The sequence below is a fragment of the Neomonachus schauinslandi genome, chromosome 1, assembly GCF_002201575.2.
Source record: "Neomonachus schauinslandi chromosome 1, ASM220157v2, whole genome shotgun sequence".
Lineage (NCBI taxonomy): Eukaryota > Metazoa > Chordata > Mammalia > Carnivora > Phocidae > Neomonachus > Neomonachus schauinslandi.
Window position 1 is genome coordinate 153020236 of NC_058403.1, and position 7325 is coordinate 153027560.

At 43.1% G+C, this 7325-nt stretch overlaps 1 pseudogene; it reads right to left on the minus strand.

Moving 5' to 3' along the window:
* Positions 1 to 6399: 6399 nt before the first annotated feature.
* Positions 6400 to 6750, minus strand: LOC110569620 (annotated as a pseudogene).
* Positions 6751 to 7325: the final 575 nt, after the last annotated feature.

The window sequence follows — 7325 nt, forward strand, 5'->3', positions numbered from 1 at the left end:
TTTTTTGTTTGTTTTTCTTTTTCCCCTAGACCAAAAAAAGATGGCAGTGACAGAGATTGGTGCCCCTCAGCAGCCTGTTTCCCAGTCTCCACAGCCACGTCCTGCCTCCCCAGGTCCCACCTAAGGATTCTCAGGGCTGCAGGAATGATTTTTTTCCCCACTTCCTTCCTCATGGTAACTCATCCTGTCACCTTCTCCAAGGCCATGGTAACTGTGTCTCTGTTACTCTCTTTCACTTACCATCCCCCTCATATGTAAAATGAGACCATTAACATTGTGTATACTTTAAAAATATACAAACCTGTGTTTATATATTTTGTGTCTCCAATTGTGTATAACAAAGGAGGGATAGAACATTGAGTTCAGGAGGAAGAACCTCAGCCAGGACTGACTGAAAGGTAGAAGAAGGGAATTGGTTATTCCGGAGACAGAATTTGGTGGTTGGTGTGTGTGTCAGTTTGTGGGGTGGGAGGTGGTACAGAGAATATGCCCTGAAGAATTGTTAATTTTTTTAATTTTTAAATTAAAAAAATTTTTTTTGAGCGGGGTAGAGGAGAAGAGGGAGAGAAAGAGAACCTTAAGCAGGCTCTGTACCCGAGCTGGAGCCCCATACAGGGCTTGATGTGGGGTTCGATCCCACAACCCTGAAATCATGACCTGAGCCCAAACCAAGAGTCAGGCACTCAACTGGTTGAGCCACCCAGGCGCCTCCGCCCTGAAGAATTGTAATCTTGGGTGATGAAGTATCTCTTGGGGGCATTTGGAGGTGACAGCTCTCCTCTGGGCTTTAACCTATTAGTAGTATCTCTAGTTATATTGTTATGTTAGTGTCTTGGGGGGGAGGGTGGCTGATTTCACACATGGGGTTTCACACATAAGGTTTCTGGGGAGTAGGACGTTATTGGGGATTTTTTAAATAATAAAAAACATATTTGGTCTGTCTCTGGGACAGTCACTGAAGTTCATTTCTGGATCCTTTATTCTGTTTCTATTTCCTATCCTTATACCAGTACCACCAATCAGATTATTTTTTCTGTTGTTGAGTTGTAGGAGTTCTTTATATGTTTTGGATATTACTTCTTATCAGATGTATAACTTGCAAATAGCTTCTCCCATTCTGTAGATTGCTTTTTCCCTCTGTTGATTGTGTCCTTTGATGCACAGAAGTTTTATATTTTGGTATAGTCTTTATTTTTATTTTTGTTACCTGAGTCTTTGATGTCATCTTCAAGGAATCACTGTCAGATCCATTGTCATGAAGCCTTTCCACTATGTTTTCTTCTATGAATTTTATAGTTTTAGCTTTTATATTTGGGTCTTTGATCTATTTTGAGTCAATTTTTGTATGTGGTGAAGCTAAGGATGCAGCTTTATTCTTCTGCACCAGGATATCCAGTTTTCCTAGAACCATTGGTTGAAAAGACTTGTCCTTTCTTTATGGAATGATCTTGCACCCTTTTTGAAAATTATTTGACCATATATGTGAGGATTTATTTCTGGGCTCTTTGTTCCAGTTCATTGGTCTATAGGTCTGCCTTTATGCTGGTATCACACTGTTTTGATTACTGTAGCTTTATAATAAGTTTTAAAATCAGGAAGTGTGAGACCTCCAACTTTGTTCTTCTTTTTCAAGATTGACCACTTTCGGGTTCCTTAGGTTCCATATGAATTTTAGGATGGGGGATTTTTAAAAATTATTAATTATCTATCTATCCATCTATTTACTTACTAGAGGAGGGAGTGGCAGAGAGAGAGAATCTTAAGCAGGCTTCACACCCAGCACAGAGTGTGATGCAGGGCTCGATCTCACAACCCTGAGATCATGACCTGAGCTGAAATCAAGAGTCGGACTCTTAACTGACTGAGCCACCCAGGTGCCCCAAGATGGTTTTTTTTCTATTTCTGCAAAATACACTTTTGGGGTTTTGATAGGGATAACATTAAATGTGTAGATTGATTGGGTAATTCAACATCTTATTATTTAGTCTTTCAATCCATGAACATGGGATGGCTTTCCATTTATTTGTGTCTTCTTTAATTACTTTCAGCAACATTTTATAGTTTTTAGAATCCACGTCTTTGACCTGCTAGATTAAGTTTATTACCAGTATTTTATTCTTCTTAATGTTATTGTAAATGGAATTGTTTTCTTAAGTTTTTTTAGATTATTCATTGTTAGTATGTAGAAATACAACTGATTTTTGTATACTCATTTTGTATCCTGCAACTTTGTTGCATTCATTATATCTTTTATTTTATTTTTTATTTTTTTAAAGATTTTATTTATTTATTTGAGAGAGAGAGAATGAGAGACAGAGAGCACAAGAGGGAAGAGGGTCAGAGGGAGAAGCAGACCCCCTGCCGAGCAGAGAGCCCGATGCGGGACTCGATCCCGGGACTCCAGGATCATGACCTGAGCTGAAGGCAGTCGCTTAACCAACTGAGCCACCCAGGCACCCCATATCTTTTATTTTAAAATCTTGTCTTTTTCTACCAGCTCTGATAGAACTGGAGCTGGTGGGCATTTCTAGTCATGGTCCTGATTTTGAAATAGCTTTTGCTATTTACAGTTAAACATTGTTTTTCAGAGATTTTCTATGCAGATACCTTTATCAATTTTAAAAAGTTCCCTTCTGTTCTTAATATCCTATGATGTGTTTTTTTTTCCCCCAAATCATGAATATTGTTCTACTTATTCAATGCTCTTTTTATGTCAGTGGCTCTTCTCTTTTATTTTGTTAGTGTGGTGATTTGCATTAATAGAGTCTACAATATCAAACCAACTTTGCATTTCTGAAATGAACTAATTTGGCCGGTTTTAGTGTTTGGTTTGTTAGTATTTTACATAGGATATTTGCATCAATATATTCATGAGTGAAACTGAATAATTTTATTTTTTTCATACAGTTTGGTTATACTAACTTCATAAAGTGAGTTTAGGAGTATTCTTTTTTGTAATTCTGGGTAAAAAAGATGTATGAGATTAGAATTATATATACATTGCAGGTTTGGTAGAATTTTCCTGTAAGTCCATCTGTCCTGAATTTTTTTTTTACTTTGTTTTTGTGCAAAGCATTTAAAGTACTGATTCAATTTTTAAAAAGATTATAAGTCAGATTTTGTATTTATTTTTGGGTCAATTTTGGCAAATATGCTTTCTAGTAATTTATCCATTTTATCTAAGTTTTCAAATTCATTGTGATGCAATCATTCATAATGTTTCTTACCTTTTTAAAAAAAGATTTTATTTACTTATTTGACAAAGAGAGAGAGTTCAAGCAGGGGGAGCGGCAGGCAGAGGGAGAGGGAGAAGCAGGCTCCCTGATGTGAGGCTCGATCCCAGGACACTGAGATCATGATGTAAGCTGAAGGCAGATGCTTAACCCACTGAACCACCCAGGTGCACCCTCTTATCCTTCTTTTTAAATTTTTATTTAATTAATTTATTTTAGAGAGAGAGAGAGCGAGTAGCGGTAGGGGTAGAGGGAGAGGGAAGGGTAGAGGGAGAAAGAGAATCTTAAGCAGACTCTGCACTGAGCACTGAGCCTGATGCAGGGCTCGATCCCAGGACCTTGGGATCAGGACCTGAGCCGGAATCAAGAGTCGGCTGCTCCACCCACTGAGCCACCCAGGTGCTCCTGTTTCTTATCTTTCACATCTCTGCTCTGTATTTATATCTCCCTTTATGTTCCAAGATTGCTTCCTTTTTTTTTTTTCTTTACCTATCTTCCTAGAAGTTTGTCAATTTTGTGTTTTCAGATACTGTAATGGGTCTATTTTACTTTCAAATTTTGTTTAATTTCTGCTTATAGTTATTGTTTATTTCCTTATACCATTTTTGACTTTATTCTACAATTCCTTTTTCTACTGTTTTTTTTTCTAGTTGAACAGTTCTCATCCTTTTTTCTCTTCCGATATAAACATTTAAGGGCTAAATTACCCTCTCAGGACCACGTCAGCTGCCTACCATAATTTTGAATAAGCGATAGTTTATTATCATTCAGTTACAAGTGTTTTCTATATTCCATTATGATATTTTCTTTGTCCAGGTTACATGAAAATGTGTTTTCTAATTTTTAAATGTGCAGGGAGTTTTATTTATCTCTTTAAAAATCAACTTCTAATTTAATTGTTTGCAATTTTCTATTTCCTTACCAGTTTTGTCTGTGTATTCAAACCTCCCTCGTAAAATGGCTTATTTGTTTAAGTGCTTTCTTGATCCAATTTTGAGGCCCTGGCTAGAGGCCGATCAGTTCCCCTTTTTGAGCAGTCACTTCCTTATCAGCATCTCTGCTCTGGGGCTACTGTCTACCAGCCCTAATCACCCTGGGACCAGATACCAGAGAGCTAGGGACAGTTCCTCTGCCCCAAGACCTCAAATTATCCAAATTAGCAATCAACAGAGAACCCATGAAAACTAACCTCTCCCTGCTTGTCAAACATAAGCTGCCCCCTCTAGCTCCAGCTTACTGTTGCTCAGTCGCTGGGTGCGATGCCCTGGGTGGTCCTGCCTGGCAGCCTTCTCTCATTTTAAATGAAAGTAAACAGGTCTGGGGCACCTGGGTGGCTCAGTCGTTAAGCGTCTGCCTTCGGCTCAGGTCGTGATCCCAGGGTCCTGGGATCGAGCCCCACATCGGGTACCCTGCTCGGCGGGAAGCCTGCTTCTCCCTCTCCCACTCCCCCTGCTTGTGTTCCCTCTCTCGCTGTGTCTCTCTGTCAAATAAATAAATAAAATCTTTAAAAAAAAAAAAAAAAAGAAAGTAAACAGGTCTGAACTCCAGATCTTTGATGCTTTTTTTTTTTAAGATTTTATTTATTTATTAGAGTGAGAGAGTATGAGTGGGAGGTGGAGGGGCAGAGGGAGAGGAAGAGGGAGAAGAAGCCGACTTCCCGCTGAGCAGGGAGCCCGGACATGGGGCTCCATCCCAGGACCCCTAAATCATGACCTGAGCCAAAGTCAGATACTTAACTGAGCCACCCAGGCGCCCCCAAATCTTTGATGCTTTACTACCACTGCTCTGCAGCTGAGTCCCGTGGAGCTCCTCCTGAAGGCGTTGGGAGTGGCTTCCAGGGCCACCCAGGCTGGTTCCTGTGGGTTGGTGTGGCATGCATGGCCTGGGGAATATACTTTAGCGTTTTTGGTGTTGATAATAAGGTTTGGTACACCAGAGGGCGCTGTAGGCTTATGTTACGGCTTTCCTTCCTGTTGGCCGCTGGGCTGGGCAGCACACCACCTTGCCTCGGGTGAGGGTTTGACCTGAGTGTATTTTGCTGGTCTGCTCCTCTCTGGTCTGGTTTGAGTTTCTCAGCCCAGTGGAAGATAGTGTCTGAAAATGTCAGAGCGTACGTGTTAGCCCCGACTGCGTCTCAGGCTGTGCTGCCCTGAGCATACCCTGTCCCCTTCTAGGTTCCTATTTCCCCATCTATGAAACAGACATTAGTAAATATGTGATCTTTTTTGGGAGGGGGGAGTATTGTTTAGTTTTGAAACCCCTACTGGAGGAAGAACCTATTTAGTGTTTCTCCAGGACAGTTAACGTTATGACTTTGCAAACCTGAAGACTGACTTTCTCCAGGACAATAACCTTTGCAACTTGGAAACCTGAAATGTGCTCTTCACTTTAACACTAACTCAGAAGTGGAATGTGGCGCACTGAGTCGGCATCCAGGTATCTCCCCGATTCCTCGCTGTGGCTACGGGCCACCCGCCAAGCTCAGCTACTTCATGAGAGAAGGCTAGGACTGTGCATGTTGTCGACGCTACTGATTTTCAGCACTAGTGATCGGGAACCAACATTAGCTCGCCGGTCCTCTCAACGTCCTCACGCAGTAGCACCCCTTTTGCAGATGAGAAGACTGAGGTTCACATAGCTGTGAAGTGGTGGCACTGGGATCCAAAGCCAGACAGAGCAGGCCTCAAGGCCGGTGCTGTCAACCAACACAGATGCTGGAACTCATGTTCTCATGTTCTCCCTCACTTGGACCCGGTGATGCTTCTCATGCAGGCAGCTTCAGTCGAGGGAGCATTAACTGCCTTTCAAGGGAACTTCTCCAGACCCACAGTGACCAATGATAACACATGATCATTGGGACCTCTGGCTATCACATGTTCTAGAACCCTAACACCCCAAAGCCAGGTCCACGGAGGCTTAGGCGCTGTGCTCAGATGGGCTGGACCAGGGCTTTCCCAGCTCCCAGCTGTGCCCCCAGCTCTCTAACTTGTCCCTCAAGGCCTGGTATTCCATGATAGAAGCTTCCTCAGGCTCCGCATCTCTAAAAACAGGGAGTTTTTGTGTTTTTTTTTTACTGCTATAGTCAATGAAAGGGAGACTTTATTGAAGCCCTAGGGCCTTGGGCCTTGGGCCTTGGGCAGGAGGCCACCCTCCGGTCAAACGGGCCCTATTTGACCTTCTTGGGGCACAGTTTGTTGGTGTGGCTGCACTTCTCATGGCAGGTGACAGAGTTGGGGTGCAGGGAGCATTGTGGCAGATCATCTTGTCACCGTTGTATTTCTGGGCCAGCTTACGGAGGGGAGGCTCGATGAGGCCACCCCGCAGGTGAAGCACCAAGGGCAGGGTTCACTCTTTCTGGATATTGTAGTCCAGCCATTTGCTTGCAAAAATAGATGCTGCTGGTCAGGCAGGATGCCCTCCTTGTCTTGGATTTTGGCTTTCCATTCTTGATGATGTCCCTGGGCTCGACCTCAGGGGTGATGGTGTTGCCCATTGGGGTCTTCACGAGGATCTGCATCTCTGCGTCTGCTGCAAGGCTGCCTTCACCAGACCTTACCTGGCCACTCCGTTGAAGAGAAAGAGGGTGGCAGAACCTAAAAATATGTTAATTCTATAAATTACCCTGTGTAACGGGCATAGATTCACTGGCCAAATATGTTAGGGACTTTTTTATTCTATATCTGCTTCCAGAGTTCACAGTGATATTGGCATTGGAAAGCCCCAAGACTGCTGCAGTCTGGAGCGGTGTTTAACCTGAACCCAAGCCCAGAGTTTCCCGTACTGATTTGACCACAAATCTTCATTTCTTTTTTTCAGGGTATCTGTGAATCTGGTTCCCCAGCTACACGCTGGGGATGGCTGCCCCAGCTCAGGTCTTTCAGCCTCAGCTCTGTTGACATTCTGGGTGGGAGCACTCTTTGTCATGGAGGGCTGTCCACTGCCCTGTAGGATTTTAGCAGCATTCCTGGCCTCTTCCCGTTAGAAGCCAGAAGCAGCTCCTCTCATCCCCAGAGAAAGTGTCTCCAGATTTCATCCATGAGCCCCGGGGCCAAAGAACCCCTGGGGACCCACCACTCTAACTCATGCCTTCTT